Here is an 18,374-nt window from a genome sequence, read left to right as displayed (position 1 = left end):
GGAGAGGATTTGCTTGGCCAAAATTTCTTTTAGCCTTCCCAGATACCGCTGCTGCCCCTCACTGCTGTCCAGCTTGGAGCTGCCTCCATCCAGCAGGAGAGGAACAGCTGGAGCTGTGGTCCAGACCCAAGAGGACCCCTCAGGGCAGGCACAGATCTCCGGGCAGCTCCTGCTCTGCTCCTGCTCTGCTGCACAGAGGGAGCTGCCCAAGGCACGGAGCCCCCCCAGCACTGCAGGGCCCCGAGCAGGGGGAATGGGAGGCGTCAGCCCCATCTCATCCCAATCCCTCGCCCTGCCAGGACCTGCTCCCGCCCTGTCACAGCCGCTCAGCCTCAGCCCCGGCCCTGCAGCAAACGGGGGGTGAGGGGACCTGGCACAGAGAGAAATCCTCCTGCTGCTCCTCTGTGCCTGGAGTGGACACAGAGCCTGCAGGAGGGACAGCCTGCACTGCTCATCTGCTCTGCACTGCACTGCACAGCTGCCCTGCCCCAAATCTCACCCTCTCCCCAGCTCCTGAGCGTTTCCCTGAGCTGGATCAGTGATCCCCAGGCCCGGGGCAGGAGCACTGGGCCTGGAGGAAAGGCAGGAGCTCCCCATCCCAGCCAGGGCGTGTGAAACACCCAGAATCAGCAGAGCTGTGGTTTCACATGCCAGAGGATCAGTGGCTCAGCATCACCCTGGGACTGGGACCAGCTCAGCATCACCCTGGGGCTGCTCAGCATCACCCTGGGAATGGCTCAGCATCACCCTGGGACTGGGACCAGCTCAGCATCACCCTGGGGCTGCTCAGCATCACCCTGGGGCTGCTCAGCATCACCCTGGGACTGCTCAGCATCACCCTGGGGCTGCTCAGCATCACCCTGGGGCTGCTCAGCATCACCCTGGGGCTGCTCAGCATCACCCTGGGGCTGGGACCAGCTCAGCATCACCCTGGGACTGGGACCAGCTCAGCATCACCCTGGGACCAGCTCAGCATCACCCTGGGACTGCTCAGCATCATCCTGGGACTGCTCAGCATCACCCTGGGACTGGGACCAGCTCAGCATCACCCTGGGACTGCTCAGCATCATCCTGGGACTGCTCAGCATCACCTGGAACCGGCTCAGCATCACCCTGGGACTGCTCAGCATCACCCTGGGACTGCCCAGCTCCACCCTGGAGCCTCATCCCAGGGCAGCTGGAGCAGTTCTGGCCACCAACACCCCCAGGGATGTCCCCTCCACACCCCTCACCACCTGCAGGGCCTGTCCAGGCACCACCCTGGGAACCCCTCTCACCCCTGCTTGCAGGAACCCCCTGGTTTTGGGAATCTTTCACAGGCAAATGTCAGCCCTGCTGAAACATTTAAATTTTCCCATGGGAGACGTCTAAACAAAACATTAACATTTTGACTTAAAATGTCATTTCATTCTGGTTCTTCAATTAAAAACAAAATGACATTTCAAGTCAAAACGTTGATTTGAAACGGATTTTTTTTCCTGTTGTTTTACTTCAGAAACCAAAATTCCATTTCAAGTGAGAGAGACAAGAAAGGCTTGTTCGGAGCTGGTTCCTCCCAGGTTTGCTGAACAAGAGCCCCAGGAAACCCAGATTCTGGGAACAACCCGTTTTAAGGGAATTTTCTACATTTAAAAAGACGTGACAGGAAGATGCTGGCTCCTGGGCGGGTTCATCCCAGGAAGGGGAGCTCAGTGAGGGGGGCTGGCATTGTCCCCACGTCCCCAGGGCCACGCAGGGACTGAGGCATCACCTGAGCCCTGCCTCCCCTCCCACAGTCCCCGCCTGTCACCCTGGGAGCAGGGGCAGCCTTGCCTCCTTTCCTTGGCACTCCACATCGCCACCACGGCAGCATTTTCCCTCTGGTGAAATCCGAGTCCAGCAAAAATTCCCTGAGCAATGGACTGGAGGAATTTAACATCCTTTCCCTGCCTGTTTTCCTCTCTCTGCACATGAAATATTCTTTTCTGAGCTACAGAAACACTTGGAAACCGCTTTACCCTTAAGTGCTACGAGGCCTTTTCCTCCCAGCTGCACAAACACCGCGGAGCAGCTTGGGCTGTGCCACAGCCTCGCTCTGTGCCACCTCCTGGCACGTTTGGAAAGCCAGGGGAAGGTGTGGAGACCCTGACGGCATCCCAGGGAGCATCCAGTGCTGGCAGTGAGCAGTGTCTGCGAGAGCAGCTGTGGGTTTGAACGTGGGGAAATGTTCACAGCAGCTTCAGACCCTCCCAAAGGCCCTGGTTGGGTTTGGGTGCAGATCCCAGCTCAGCCAGGGGGTTTAATGCAGGGCAGGATGGGAGGAATTGCCCTGGGCAGAGTTCTCACCTGGAATTCAGGTGCATTCACTGCAGCCCCTTTGGGTTTCACCTGGAATTCAGGTGCATTCACTGCAGCCCCCTTTGGGTTCTCACCTGGAATTCAGCACTGCAGCCCCTTTGGGTTTCACCTGGAATTCAGCCACTGCAGCCCCTTTGGGTTCTCACCTGGAATTGGGTTCTCACCTGGGATTCAGCCACTGCAGCCCCTTTGGGTTTCACGCAGAATTCAGCACTGCAGCCCCTTTGGGTTCTCACCTGGGATTCAGCCCTGCGCCCCGACCTGGAGGCAGAGTCCAGCTGCTGACACGAGCAGGGTGAGTCCCAGTGGGTGAGGGCCGGCATTTCCCAGCTGGGTGCTCCCAGGAATAGCAGGGCTGCATTCAGATGCCCGGGCTGTTCTGGGATGGAGCCTACGTGGCTCCCAGCAGGAGCCGGGCCTGTCACGGATGCACAGACGTGGTTTCGCTCCAAGGAGGTCACTTATAAGGCAAGGCTGGCACACAAGAGCAAAAGCAGCCCGGGGTTGAGGAGAAATTTGCTGGAGGCCACCCCAAAGCAGTGCCAGAGCAGGGAGCAGCATCCAGGGCTGAGCTCCCAGCCCTCGACACACAAACCACATCCAAGGGCTCCGGAGAGGAGCCAAACCCAACCACAGAGCAGGCAGGGAGCTCAGCTCCCTTTGTCTGCAGCACACAAAGGGATGGGGAAAGTAACAGCCACCCTTTCCCTCTGATCCCACCCAAACCTTCCTCCCGACGAGACACTCCGGCACAGCCAAGCCCAGAGCAAAGGGAGGATGAGGTTTTGTGCATTCACCGCCCCTGGAATGTCCCAGGCCAGGTTGGATGGGGCTTGGATCACCCTGGGACAGTGGGAGGTGTCCCTGCCATGGCAGGGTGGCGCTGGGTGGGCTTTGAGGTCCCTTCCCACCCAAACCATTCCACAACTGGCCTGCATCCCCAGCCCTGTGTGAGCTGCAGGCGCTGCCCCAAAGCCTTTGGAGGTTCCTGGCACCGATCTGCTCCCACGAGCCTTCCAGCAGGGCTGCAGCACCCACAGCCGTCCCCACACCCCTGTGCTGGCAGCCCCAGGGCCTGCAGAGGCTGAGGAGGCAGAGCTGGCCCTGCCACCCCTGTCCCCTGCGCTGGCAGCCACAGCTCTGCAGTCACACCGTGTTCCTGCTCCGCGCAGGGGAGAAGCTGTCACTTCGCTCTAATTAGCCAATTAGGTCCCTAATTAGCTGATGTAATTACTCCGAGGAAGTGATTTCATTTAAGAAAAACCTTATTCCCGAAAGCAGACGGAGGAGCCAGCCCGGCACCAGCAGGAACGGCCGGTGGGGGCTGCACCGGGTGGGGACAGGACAGGGATGGGGATGGGACAGGGGTGGGGACAGGGATGGGGACAGGACAGGGATGGGGATGGGGACAGGATGGGGATGGGGATGGGGATGGGAATAGGGATGGGGACAGGACGGGGATGGGGATGGGACAGGGTGGGGATGGGGACAGGACAGGGATGGGGATGGGGACAGGGATGGGGACAGGACGGAGATGGGGATGGGGACGGGGATGGGGACAGGATGGGGATGGGGACAGGGATGGGGACAGGACAGGGATGGGGATAGGATGGGGATGGAGACAGGACGGGGATGGAGACGGGCATGGGGACAGGACGGGCATGGGGATGGGGACAGGAGAGGGATGGGCATGGGGACAGGATGGGGATGGGGACAGGACAGGGACGGGGATAAGACAGGGATAGGGATGGGGATGGGGACAGGGATGGGGATGGGGACGGGGATGGGGACAGGACAGAGATGGGGACAGGACGGGGATGGGGATGGGGACAGGACGGGCATGGGGATGGGGACGGGGACAGGACAGAGATGGGGACAGGACGGGGATGGGGATGGGGACAGGACGGGCATGGGGATGGGGACAGGAGAGGGATGGGCATGGGGACAGGATGGTGGCCAGAAGGAGAGGATGGTGTGAGGACAGGATGGGGACGGGGACAGGAGCGGGATGGGGGCAGGGGATGGGAACGGAGATGGGGACAGGACCGGGATGGGATGGTGGACACAGGCACGGGACAGTGGGACCGGGCCAGGCGGCCCCAGCTGCCCCCAGGGCCGGAGGAAGCGGCTCAGCGTGCGGGAACAGCCCGGGGAACAAACGCGGCGTCATCGCCGCCATCCCCCAGCCCGAGCGGAGTCGGAACCCACAAAGCGCTTCCCACCAACAATTTGTTCTCTCACAAGAGATCAGATAAGCTAATCAGCGCGGCTCCATCTGTCGAAAGGATGGGGGTGGGGGGGGAAATAATACTGCTTATTTACATTTTTTCCCTTTTCTTGATGTAACTTCTAGATCTAATCAGCGCCAAGCTGTGCTTTAATTGGAATTATGGAGCAGACGTGCATTTCTCTACAGCTCGTTTGTCTCCTCAGCACAAAAACTCCTCGGTCCGGTGCCCGAGGTGGCTCTCGGCATCCTCCCACCTGGGCTGGCACAGGTGTGATGGAGCTGGGGACGGCCCAGGCGGGCGCGGATGGAGACGCTGCAGGGCACCCGGACAAGCCCTCCCCGACCGGGCAGAGCTATTTCGGTGTGACACCGCCAGCAGCCCGCTCCGCTCTCCCCGATGAGACCCGACAAGCACGAGATGTCCCGCGGCCCTGCAGCAGCCCGAGCTGGAAGAGTCGCTGCGGATGCGGTGACCTTTGCAGACGGGGGATCGCGGCGCTTCGGGCTCCGCGGCTGCTCCTCCGCTGCCTTTCCGGGTCAGCAGAGCCCGGGCAGCTCCGAGACACCCCCCGGGCACCCCGCGCTGCCCCTAGAGCAGCCCCGGTCCGGGCTGGCACCGCCACACGGGGCTGGCACCGCCACACGGGGCTGGCACCGCCCGCCTCGCCGCCCACGGCTTCGAGCCGAGCCGCGAATTAGCACTGAAAAAGCGTAAAGGGCTTCAACTGAAGCAGGTTAATCCGCAAGGGATGGGGACAGGGACGAGACACCCCGTCTGCTCCCCGGAGCGCCCCATTAGGGCGGAATGAATGCCGGAGCGCCAGGCGGGTCAGCAGAGGACAGGGATGTTCGCGCTGCTCCTTTCCCACAGCCCCGCTGGTGGCTAAGCTGGAAAAATCCCCGAGATGGGCACATGCCAGCACACTAAACTGCGGTTTATGTCACCTAGAGCGCTCCGCAAAGTCTCAGTGATCTGCAAATAATTAAAGGAGAAAGCAATCAATCTTGTTGCTCAAAACAGCGATTAGCCCGGGAGAAGCCGGCATTGTAATTCCGCCGGCACCCGGGGGGGAGATGCCGCACGCATAATGAGAGCTGCGAGTCCTCACAAGTTCAAGGACCGCGGGGTGTTCTCCGCTCCCGGTGGGAATTTCCTGTGCTCTCCGCGGCTGCGGCACGCCGTGTTTCATTCCACCGGCCCCGGGAGCAGCGGAGCAGCGCTGGGGATGCTGCCCGGGGCACGGAGCTGCTCCCGGACAGATCCAGGTGGGATCCAGGGCATCCTCCCGGCCTCCAGCCAGCCCATCCTGAGCTGTTCCCAGGACAGATCCAGGTGGGATCCAGGGGACCCTCCCAGCCTCCAGCCAGCCCATCCTGAGCTGTTCCAAGGACACGATCCAGGTGGGATCCAGGGACCTTCCCAGACACCATCCTGAGCTGTTCCAAGGACAGATCCAGGTGGGATCCAGGGGACCCTCCCAGCCTCCAGCCAGCCCATCCTGAGCTGTTCCAAGGACAGATCCAGGTGGGATCCAGGGCATCCTCCCGGCCTCCAGCCAGCCCATCCTGAGCTGTTCCAAGGACACGATCCAGGTGGGATGCAGGGACCCTCCCAGACACCATCCTGAGCTGTTCCAAGGACACGATCCAGGTGGGATCCAGGGGACCCTCCCGGCCTCCAGCCAGCCCACCCTGAGCTGTCCCCCTCTGCGGAGAGGCCCGGAGGCTTCACCCGGACAGCCCTGCCCCTTTTTAGAATCATTTAGCTCAGAAACCTCGCTAAGGTCAAGTCCAGCCGTGCCCCCAGCAATGCCAAGGCCGCCACTCATCCATGTCCCCAAGTGTCACATCCGCAGGGATGGGGACTCCAGCAGCCTGGGCATCCTGTTCTGATGTTCCTCCCTTCCTTTCAGTGTGAAATTTCCCCCAAACTTCCCCAGCCCAGGCCCGGCCGTGCAGCCCCTCCCGCCCCATTTCTGGCGGGGTTTGGGGTCACCCTCCGGCGCCGGGCTGGCCCCGAGCGAGCCCCGCCTGCCCTGCCCTGCCCCGGGGCCGCTCCGGCGGTTTCGCAGCTCCGAGCCCGCCCCACCGAGAGGAAATTGCGATTATTTGTTGATGGTTTTTCAGAGCCCATCGCCTCCCGGAGGCTGCCACAGGAGCTCCTTGTTGGCGCTTCCCCACCGACCTGCCTCTGCCAGCTCCTGTGCCAAACCGATTCCCAGCGGGGCTGTGGGAAGCCTCGGCTTGGAAAACACTCATATTTCACATCCTAAAAGGGAGAAAGGCAGGAAACTTTTCCCTCAGGCTCCCTGCACATTGCAGAACTGCTCTGGCCACGAGGAGACCCCAGCCCAGGGCAAGGGGGCTTTGCCTGCAGGGATGAGCCCTTCTGTGCCTGGAATCAGCATCCTGGAGTCAAAAGGAATTCCCACCAGCTTTTCCAGCAGAGCCCCGAGTTCCTGTGTCCCCAGCACCCCAAAATAAGGGCATTGGGTGGGACACGTGGAATTGCTGAGCTTGGATCAGGCCTGGGGTTCCATATGGGGACTTTCCTCACGGAACTGCAGCGTTTGTGCTGTCCCTGCCGGGGCAGGAAATGCAGTCAGAGTGGTTAGGCTGGGAAAATACCTCTCAGAGTGCCCGGTCCAGCCATAAACACAGACCCAGCCATAAATGCAGACCCAGCCATAAACACAGACCCAGCCATAAATGCAGACCCAGCCATAAATGCAGACCCAGCTCGGGCAGGGCTGTCTCTGGCACGAGGGTCTCCCCACCAAGGGTTCCTTCCTTCTGCTGCATGAGGAGCACGAAGCCATGAGAGATCCAGACCCAGGACAGATCTTACCTCCTGAACATCCAGACCCAGCTCAAATAAAGGTCTGGATGGGCTGATGCTCAACTCCACCTGGCCTCCGGAAGCACCTGCAGGTTGGTTCCAGCCAGGCCCGGAGGTGACACCGACAGGAGACGGAAAAAGCTCCCTGTGGAACAAAACCAGAGCACGAATTTGGGCTGAGGGCCCTGAGCCCATCGTGTACCCAGGGCTGCTCACACAGGGTCAGAGCCAGCACCCAGCGCAGGACACAGCCCGAGGCAGCAGAGCTCCCGTTGGGGCAGATCTGAGCTGCTCAGCAATCTCAGAGCTGCTCAGCAGCCTCAGAGCTCTCAGCACCTTCACCCCACAGACTCTCCTGTTTCACGTTGGGCACCAGGAGCAATTTCCCGTGGAAAGGGTGCCCAGGCCCTGGCAGGGGCTGCCAGGGAGGTTCGGAGTGCCCATCCCTGAGGTGTCCAGGGCACGGCTGGAGGTGGCACTCGGGGCTGGGCACAGGGTGGGCATGGGCACAGCTTGGGAAGGATTTTCCAGCCTGGATGACCCTGGGGTCCTATAACAGCCCCAAGGTTGGGCTGCAGAGAGTGCAGCACTGCAGGCTGTGGGGAGCATCCCTCAGCTCCCCCAGACCCACACCCCGCTCCGGGCAGCCCCGCGGGAGAACCGGGGGGGATTCGCAGGAAATCCAGGAGGGATTCGCAGGAAAACCAGGAGGGATTCGCATCCGCGGCCGGGAGCAGTGGGAGCGGCGCTGGAATTTGGCGGCGGGCGATGGGAGGGCCGGCCCGGCGAGCGAGGCTCGGCGCAATTAGGAAGCCAATTTGGGTAATGTTTGGCTGGGAGGGGCTGACGTGCCGGTGGTCTCCGGAGGCAGAGCTCCCGCCCGGGGGGCTTCGCCTCCCAGCCCATCCCTTTGTGCGGCGCTCAGCCCGAGCTGCATCTGAGAGAATCGGCCCCGCTCATTATCAAAGCCGCAAACCATCTGGTTCCACTTTGCCGGGGAAAGGCAGCGAGCGCAAATCTGGTTTCACTTGGGTTTTCCTTCCCCGCGCTATGGTTCGCTCCGTGTTTAATGTTGTTGCTGCAATTCGATCGTTGGGCGGTGGGTGGCCCGGTTCCCCCATTTGAAACTAATTTACAGCTTTGTCTGGCAAAATTGTTGCTTCCAATCAATTAGCACTGACACCGAAATTAAACCGTCTTGGGGTCTCGACGCATGAGGAAGCAGGTCCTCGTTTTTTTGGAAGAAATTTGCTCTTCAGAGGGAAATCTGGTGGCTCGCCCTTCCCCCGTGCCGAGGTGGATTTTTTATATTTAAAGATCCAGCCCGTGTTTCTTTTCAGGAGGTTTAATAGGGGAGGCTGAGATCCCTGGTGGATGCTATTTTTGTTTTACAGCCGTGACCTTGTTAAGGAGATGGACAAACAAGCCAGAAATGGAACATTAATAAATAAAGCCGAATCCATCAGCCCATGCAGGCCGCCTCCATCAGCCCTGCAGAGGCACTCGGTGCTCCCCAGCCCCTGCGCGTCCCACCCCACACAGCCCCCGGTGTTCATTGTCCCCCCAACCTTGTTGTGAGAGCCCCCCGAGCGTGGGGACGCAGCCAAAGCCCGGCCTGAGCCCACCCAGGCGAGGCTGAGCTCAGCAGCCCCAGCTGGGGAGGTCTGGCTGCGATTTCAGTCCCTGGAGGACAAACAATGCCCTGGGACAGGCATTGGGGAGCCTGGGAGTGCAGGACTGGGGCTGGGAGCTGGGGAGGAAAGGACTCGCTCAGGGTGGGGATGGCGTCCCCAGCCCACCCCTCCCTGCACACAGAAATGCAGAATTCCCTTTGGATGGGGCCAAATGGGGCTGCACAGGGGGGAGAGGCAGAGCAGGACCCCAAACCTGCACATGGGTTCAGTGCCAGGGCCAAATGGGGATCCACAGTGGGCTGAGCAAGAGCAGGGCCCCAGACCTGCACATGGGTTCAGTGCCAGGGCCAAATGGGGATCCACAGCAGGGAGAGGCAGAGCAGGACCCCAAACCTGCACATGGGGCTCAGAGCTGGGGCCAAATGGGGATCCACAGTGGGCTGAGCAAGAGCAGGACCCCAAACCTGCACATGGGCTCAGTGCCAGGGCCAAATGGGGATCCACAGGAGCGCTTCCCTGTGCATGGACCCTCAGCAGAGCTGGGCTGCTCAGAACGAGCAAAAAACACCACCAAAAAAAAAAAAAAAAAAAAAAAAAAAAAAAAAAAAAAAAGGAACCTCTCTCCCAACAGGAAGAAAAATATTTTTGAAAGCCTTGAAGTTTTTACAGCTGGTGAGAGGCAGCACCGGAAGGGCTGGAGGGCAGCCCTGGCCAGCGGATTCCAGCCAAAGCAGGAGCATGGGAGAATACCAAAGCAGACGGGAAGAAAGAGGTGAAGAGGAAGAAAGGAGATGAAGCAGCTGAGATAAAAACGAGATCACTCAGGCTGGTGCCCACGGAGCAGGGCACCAGAGCCTCGTGTCTGAAGATGCACCAGCCAGAGCTGGGAAAATTCCCTGGCTTTGAAGAGCAGGTCTTCCTGGAGACAAACAGCTCTAATCCACACTCCTGAGTAATTCTCTCTTTGGCAGCACATCATACCAGCATCGATTTAAACCTCGGGGCAGCTGCACTGGCTTTAATCTGGGTTTTATTTTTGTAAACTCCAGTTTCAAGGAGCTGCTCACAGAGCAGAGCGGGGCTGGGTGGCAGGAGCAGAGCCAGAATCACTCAGGGCTGCAGTGGAAACACTTGAGCTCCTTCAAGAGCAGCGACCAAATGTGAAAAGCTTTGATCCTAAAAGGTAACAGCCCTGTCAGGGGGAAAGGGGGTCAAGCTGCTGCACTTGTGCCGGGGCAGCTCCCTCTGCTGCCTTTCTGTGCTCCCCAGCTGCTCCCGAGGAGCAGGGCAGGCCCAGATGGGCTCCCAGCAGTGGCTCAGCCACGTGTGCTCATTACTCTGCTCTGTAAAGTTCTCACCTCCCAGCAAACACCGCCCAAACGTGGAGAGGGGAATGCCATCCCTGCGAGATGCTGCATTTGGGAGCCAGCTGGGTCAGCCACGGAGGACAAACCCCATCCATGGAGGGTAAATCACATACAGGGAGGAGAAACACTGTTTATGGAGGGTAAACCCCATCCATGGGGAATAAACCCCATCCATGGGAGATAAACCCCATCCATGGGAGATAAACCCCATCCATGGAGGGTAAACGATCCACGGAGCGTAAACTCCATCCACGGAGCATAAACCCCATCCACGGAGGGTAAATCACATACAGGGAGGAGAAACACCATTTATGGAGGGTAAACCCCATCCATGGGAGATAAACCCCATCCATGGAGGGTAAATCACATACAGGGAGGAGAAACACCGTTTATGGAGGGTAAACCCCATCCATGGAGGATAAACCCCATCCATGGAGGGTAAAACCCATCCATGGAGGGTGAAACCCATCCACGGAGAATAAACCCCATCCACGGAGCATAAACCCCATCATGGAGGATAAACAACATCCATGGGGAATAAACCCCATCCATGGAGGGTAAACCCCATCCACGGAGGATAAACCCCATCCATGGGGAAGAAACCCCATCCATGGAGGGTAAACCCCATCCATGGAGGATAAACCCCACCCATGGAGGGTAAACCCCATCCATGGAGGATAAACCCCATCCACGGAGGATAAACCCCATCCATGGGGAAGAAACCCCATCCACAGGGGATAAACCTGGGAAGGGACAGTGCCACCGCCTGCGCGATGTCCCTGGGCAGTTCTGGCCCGTGTGGAGCGCTGAGAGATGGATGGAAGTGTCTGCAGGGAGATTCCCAGCCAGGGGAGACGCTCGCGGAACAGGCAGAGCTCAGAACCAGGTGGGAAGGGGCGGCCCGTGGGGTCCCCGGTTCAGCCTACAGAGACAGGACGGACAAGGGATGTGGGGTGAACCCCCTGGAACACCCTGGGGACAGATTTCCCCCCCCATTTCCCCTCGTTTCCCGGCTTTACCCCGGAGCAGCGGCGCTGCCCAGCTTTGTCCCGTCTCTGGCACCATCTGCAGGCGGCAGCGGCTCCTCCTGGAGGGTGGGAGGGAGCGGAAGGCTCCTAAAGCCGGGATCCTCTGGAGGATGGCGGGGAGCAGAGCGATCTTCCAGCCGGGGGTTCCAGCCCTCCCAGCCCAGCCTTCCCCGGGAATGGTCCCTGCAATCCCTGCGAGCCCGCAGGGCTCATCCAGGGAAAAATGAACTGGATGGATGGATGGATGGATGGACGGACGGACGGACGGATGGATGGATGGATGATGGATGGATGGATGGATGGATGATGGATGGATGGATGGATGGACAGATGGATGGATGGACGGACGGACGGATGGATGGATGGATGGATGGATGGATGGATGGATTTCAGGGAGAACCTGCCCACTCTGAGCCTCGCTGGGGCTCCAGCTGCACATCCTGGGGCCAGGGTTCTGAGCAGCACCTGGCCCTGAGCACATGCCACCCTCCAGGTGCGTCCCAGCCCCACAGCCTCACCTGCAGGGGCAGGTGAAGGGCTCAGGCTCTCCCAGGAGCAAGGGATGAGTTCCCAGGGCCGGCTGGAGCAGGGGGGAGGCTCCTTCCCCTCTCTGCCCCCCTCGCCTGTGGCAGCCCCTGGTCCTGGCCAGAGCTCAGCGAGTTTATTTCTCTTTCTTTGGAGGAGGAAACAGCTGGGAGAGCTCTGGGGAAGGAATGGTGCTGAAAAGGAGCTGCCAGCACGGGCCTGAAGGGTTCAGGAGGTCGGGAGCGCTGCAGGGCTGGGGTTTTGGGAGGGTACACAGCCCCCAGCCCACCTTGCACGGGCAGGAGCAGCCCAAGGGCTCCCAGCTGCAGGCCCTGATCCAAGCCCTCCGTGGAGCTGCTCACAGTCAGCAGGGCCAGGCCCAGCTCCCATCCACGCTCTGGGTGGGAGCGGGGAATTCTTGCCCTGGCTCCCTGGCACCGGAGCTGGCCGCTCTCCCAGCCCCTGTCAGCCAGCCAGCACCTCCCATGGGCAAAAACAAACAAGCAGGGAGGCTGCTGAGGAGCTTCTGGCTCCGGGTTTATCACAGAATGTGCTGGGGATTGGATGTTCCTCGTTCTGCTGCTCTGAACACCTGGAAGCAGTTCCTCAGGTATTGGATCAGCAGAGCTCAGCTCAGAGGAGATTCTGTACCTGAGACTCACCCTGAGCATCCCCTCTCACCCAGCACACCCCCCTGGATGCTGTAATTACCTTTAGCAGCACCTCGGACAGAACAGACAGAGCCCAAGCAGGGAAATGGAAAAACCCTTCATTCCTCAGCCTGTATCGCTGAGGAGATTCCAAACACAGCATTCCCAGCACGATGAGAGATGCCGCAGCGTTGGCATGTTTCCTTCCTGAAGAATTTGCAAAATATCCTTTTTCTTTTTTTTTTCCTGCAGCAAAATCAAAGCCAGGCTCAGGCTCGAATGATGAAAGGTTAACTAAGACTTCAAACAGTCTCACGCGATGGGTCGTTCTCCCAGGAATGACGGGACATAAACTGGGCTTGGCTTTAATATCTGCCTTTAATTAGGGCCGTGTCAGAGGGCCACGAGCAGGAAAAGAGCCTCTGGCACAGATGGGAGATGTGCTCTGCAAATTCTTCCAAAAGAAAAATATTGCTGCACCTGTTTGGGGCAGAATCCTGCCCCAGGGAAAGCATCCCCAGCTCGGGGTGAGGCGGAATTGGAGCTGTTTGGAACCAAGGTTCCCTGAAATGCTGTGGTTCTGTTCTCTGGAGAACAAGGTGAGCTGGCTGGGGATGTGAGGAGGCAAACACAGCCCAGGCTGGAGCCAGCTCTGGGACGGGCACGTTCCTGAGCTCCAGGAGAGCCTGGACACCGCTCTGGGGCAGGGGGTGGGATTGGGGCTGTCTGTGCAGGCCCAGGGCCTGGAGCAACGATCCCTTCCAGCTCAGGGCGTTCCATGGGCGTTCCATGGGTCTCTGGGGTTGGATTCTCCTCGAGGAATCGGCCTCTGGAAACCCGGAGCAGCCAGGGGAGGAACACAAACCCCGCACGGGGAACCAGCGGCTGCTCCTGCAGCACCTCCTCTCACTGCTCCCTCCCTCGCTGCAGCCCAGCCCCAGCAGCATTTTAATTAAAAGAGGTGGCTCCGTGCACCTTTTTCCTATTGATCTGCAGTCAACAAGAGCCCATAAACCAAGAAATTAAAGCCATAATTTACAGCCCTTGGCCGGGCCGCCCGCGAGCTCTGCTTGCCACATTGCACACGACGGTTTCCTGCCTCTGCCAGGACATAAACTCGACACAACAGCTCCAAAAGGGGAACAAAACCCACCCCTCACCCCCCAGCCTCGCAGGGCTTCCTGCAGGAGCCAGCTCCGAGGATGGCTTTCAGCTCCCCGTGTGTGATGTGCGGCCAAGCCGTGGTTCCAATCAGAGGCGAGCGGAGATGAAAGGGCAGCCCTGGTGCTGCAGCCCAGCCAGGTGTGCAGCTGGCACCCCCAGCTCCCGGGGCACGGCTCCAGCGCAGACATGTTAAAGCAATAAAGGCAAAATGAGGAACATGTGTCTAAAAACAGCGGCTCGTTTCACTGCTTTCTATAAATGAGTTTTCCCAGGGCAGGGTTTGGGGTTTCTTTAACGCGAGCGTGACAGGGATTCCAGCACTTCCATCCCTGGGAAAAAAGCGGAGCAGCTCTGCTCCAAACAGCCTCTTATTTACAGTTGTGTGGGCTCAAAGAGCTGACTTCAACCTTCAAATGACAACAATTCCTCCGAGGCGAGATGCCAGGGTTGAGCAAACAATTTGTAGGGAATGTTAAGTGCAGGGGAAGCCGCGGAGCTTGTAATGAAGCCGCGGTGGTGTTTCCAATCAGGCTGAGCCCTCTGCCGAGGGATCCGACAAACCACGGCCGGGGGAGGCAGGGCTGGGCTACAAGATGCTTTTCTGTGGCTTGTTGGACAGCCCGGCGTGGCTGCTGCCTGGCACAGAGCACAGAACCTGCTGCTGCTGCCGCGTCCCAGGGCCCAGGTGTGCTGAGGACTACGGAAAGGTTTTTAAACGAGATAATTCTCATGTCCTTTATGCCGCTTTGAGGCACCACACGTGCACGAGGTGCAGGACGAGGGGATGGCCTCAAGCTGGAGGAGAGGAGGTTTAGATTGGGCATGAGGAAGACACAGAGAGACGAGGGTGCTCCAGCCCCAGTGTCCAGTGTCGCAGACATCTTTTATGGAAAATCCTTTCCTTAGGATTTTTCCTCCTGAGAAGCTGGGAGGCCTCAGGAACAAACTGTAAACATTGATTATCTGCTGCTGTGGAATGCAACAGGTGCATCTGGGATTGGTCTCATGTGGTTGTTTCTAATTAATGGTCAATCACTTCCTGTCCGAGACACAAACCTTTGTTATCATTCTTTGCTATTCTATTCTTAGCTAGCCTTCTGATGAAACCTTCTATTCTTTTAGTATAGTTTTCATATAATATATACCATAAAATAATAAATCAAGCCTTCTGACACATGGAGTCTCTTCCCTCATCCTCAGACCCCTGTGAGCACGGTCACAGTCCAGCCTGGCTTGGGCACTGCCAGGGATGCAGGGGCAGCCCCAGCTGCTCTGGGCACCCAGTGCCAGGGCCTGCCCACCCTGCCAGGGAACAGCTCCTTCCCCAGATCCCATCCATCGCTGCCCTCTGGCACTGGGAGCCATTCCCGTGTCCTGGCACTCAGCGCTCCACACTTGCCCCCGGAGGCATCCAGCTGACACAGGTAAGGTGACACCTTCCTGCAGCCCCAGGAAAATCCCGGGGCAGGTTTGTAACCTCTCCTGGGCATCTCGATTTCATCAGGAGCACAGGCTCCTGCCCGCGCTGGGAACACGGCAGATAAGCACATTCCTGGGGAGTGTTCTGGGGGCAGAGCCAGAGCCCGGCCCTGGTTCCTGACTCGCTGCTCTGGCCCTGGGGAAGGCAGCTGGGAGAGCTGGAGCCACAGGGCACAGAGCAGCTCCAGCAGAGCCTGCAGGCAGGAGCGGGGCACTACAAGGCAATTAAAAGCCTCTGAAACCACGCTGGGAACGTGCGGCTTCCAGAGGCGGCTCTGCCAGGAGCTGGGATGAGCCAGATCCTCCTCCTCCTCCTCACACAGCCCAGCAGGCACTGCTGCAAGAGCAGCTTTGCTAGGCCAGGTCTGGCCCCCTCCAGTTTTGATCTTTCCTAGAAGACCACAGAGCCTTCCTGCCCCCTGAGCCCCTCCTGGTCCCAGAAAGGATCTGGAGACAACGGACACCCAAACACCCCAAACCGGCACAGAAATGTCACCTCAGAGGGCTGAGAGCAGAGATCAAAGCAGTTTGTGACACAGAGCCAGAGGGGATGAGCCTGGAGCCCCCATCTCAGTGTTTCATCACCTTCCTGCTGTGAGGTGTCTGATCCAGGGTGGAAGTGCTGATCAGTCAAAGCCCCTGAGCCAGGTCAAACACATTCCCAAGGGCTGGCACATCAACTTTGCCCTGGCAGGCCCTGTGCCAGGGCACTGACCTCTGTCCTCACCTCTGTCCTCAGCCTGCTCCAGCCAGGCAGGGAGCTGCTCTGCCCCCACGGGCACTGCCCCTTCCAGCTGCTCCAGAAAGGCACCGACAGATCCCGCTGGGGGCAGAGGGGTCTGAACCCCGGCGAGCCCATGGCACAGGGGAATGTGCCAGTGATCCCAAAGCAGGGCCAGAAATACCTGGAACATGGCCCCGAAGGCACCAGAACGTGGCCCCAAAACACAGCAGGAACACAGCCCCAAAGGCACCTGGAACAAGGAGGATTTGCAATGTCCCCCAGGGATTGAGCACAGGCTCTCCCAAGCAGCCCCAGCACTGCCTGGGGTTTGTTCAGCTGACCTTTAAAAAAAGGCAACAATGGATTAGAATGGATAAATATATCCTCAAACCCCCAGCAGTCAGTGAGGGCCAGGGTTCCCAAAGGCACAGGAGCGCTTTAGGAACAGATTGGTTTATTTGTTCCGTGTAATTTACCTCCAAATGTGGCCCTGGAGTCCCCATCCATTGCACTGGAGATGCTGCAAAGGCGACCGGGGAAGGTTTTGTTCTTTCCCACCATCCCATCTAACCCTGCCCTTGGGCAGTGGGATGCCAGAGTGTCCTTGCCCCACACTGGTTGTGGATTTACTCCCATGTGGATGTGGATTGATTTCCATCTGTGGATGCACTCCCAGGGAATCTCCAGAGCCCTCTCTCTGCATCCTCTTCCTCAGGTGTGTTTACATCCTCACTCAAGAGAGGAAAAAGAAACAAGCAAACTGCCAGAATTCTTCAAAGCTGTCCAAATGATTGCATTTTTGTAGGCTGCCCTTTTCCAGGTGAAGCTGAAGCCCAGGAGAAGCCTGGCAGCCTCCCCACAGCCTCCTGCAGGGCTCTGCTGCCTGCCAGGGAGCTCCCTCTCATCCCAGCAAGTCCCTGCTCCAGAGCCCACTCATTTCTCCCCTTTTCCACCTTCTAGCAGGAGTGGGATGTGAGAACATCACAGCCCGGGGCTGCAGGAGACACAGGGGCACGGGAGCGCTGTCATTTCTTGTCAGGAGCACACACAGGAACAGCAGAGGTCCCAGTGCACCCTCCCACTCAGTGCCAGCGTGCAGGATCCAGCACAGCACCTCCAAACCCTCCAGCAGCTCGAGGGTGTCAGCCTGACGAGCTGAGATCCACACACGGAGCTGCCTTTTATCTGATTTTTGGGGATTTGACAGCTCCATGGAGCTGCAGCGCAGGAAAGGAGGAGGCCATTCCCCTGCAGGCAAGGAAAACATGGATATCACCCCTGGGAATTCCAGAGTCCATGTTGGAGCACCTGGCTCCTGTGAAATCAGCTGTTGAAGGCCCTGCTGCACTTTAACTCTGCAGCCAAACCCTTCCCTGCAATCCCCTGCCAGAGCCCCTGATCTCCCATTTCTCCTCCCAGCACCCAGAGGTGCTGCCTGGGCTGGGCTGCAGCTCTTCCCCACACCAGCAAGAGAAGTAATTCCTGAATGTCCAACTTCTGTCCCTCCTCCCAGCAGGAGCTGAGATCCTGCAGCACTTCTCACTTGCTTGTCCACTGGGACACAAGTCAAAACCTTCCAAACCCCAAACTCCAGCAAGTTGTACAGGGAGACCAGAAGTGTCTCTGAATTCACACTAATTCTCATCCCATCTCCCTCTGAAATTCCTCATTACATTATAAAACTGTAACTTGATGCCCTGCTGAGGATTTTTAAACCTTCTCCACTGTGTTCTTAAAGTATATAAGCAAAAGCCCCATCACTTAATGAAGTGTAAAACTAATTATTATGAAATAAAACTAGCTGTTCACCAAGTGGAAAACCAGCCCATTTTCATGTCCTATTTTCCTGTGCAATGTATTCCCTCCCCTGCTCTGCAAATGTAAAAATAAATATCCCTCCCAGCGTCGTGCTGCCTCGGAGGCTGCAGCCCACCAATGAAAACCTGCACAATTTAATGGCCCTTAAATGCTCAACATCTTTTTCTCTTCCTGTAAAATCCATCTGACCTAATGGCTGTGACAATTACGTGTATGGCCTCCCTATTAAAAGGCAATTTTCTGAGTTGGCAGAGCAACACAGGCACGAGATGACAAAAGCAGTAAACTCCAGCCTCCCAGCATTCCCAGCCATTCCCAAGGCAGCTCCTGGAGACAAAAGGCAAATTTCCCTTTGCAGAGAGCTGCTCCACACAGAAGCCCGTGCCAGCCCCAGCTCCAGGCTCCATTACCTCGTTAATGTGGCGCTGCTGCTCCAGGGGACCCTGGGGCGCCTCTGGTGGCATCTGACATTCTGGTGACCTCCCATTTCCTCCTGGCCATGGATGTGGAACCTTCCCCAGGGAGGGGACAGCGCTGTGGCTGGACTGGCTCATTCCAGGAGCCTGCAGACACCCCCAT

This window comes from Ammospiza nelsoni, chromosome 14 (genome assembly GCF_027579445.1).
Source record: "Ammospiza nelsoni isolate bAmmNel1 chromosome 14, bAmmNel1.pri, whole genome shotgun sequence".
Classification (NCBI taxonomy): Eukaryota; Metazoa; Chordata; class Aves; order Passeriformes; family Passerellidae; genus Ammospiza; species Ammospiza nelsoni.
The sequence above is the reverse complement of the archived record's forward strand: the minus strand, read 5'-3'. Positions refer to the sequence as shown.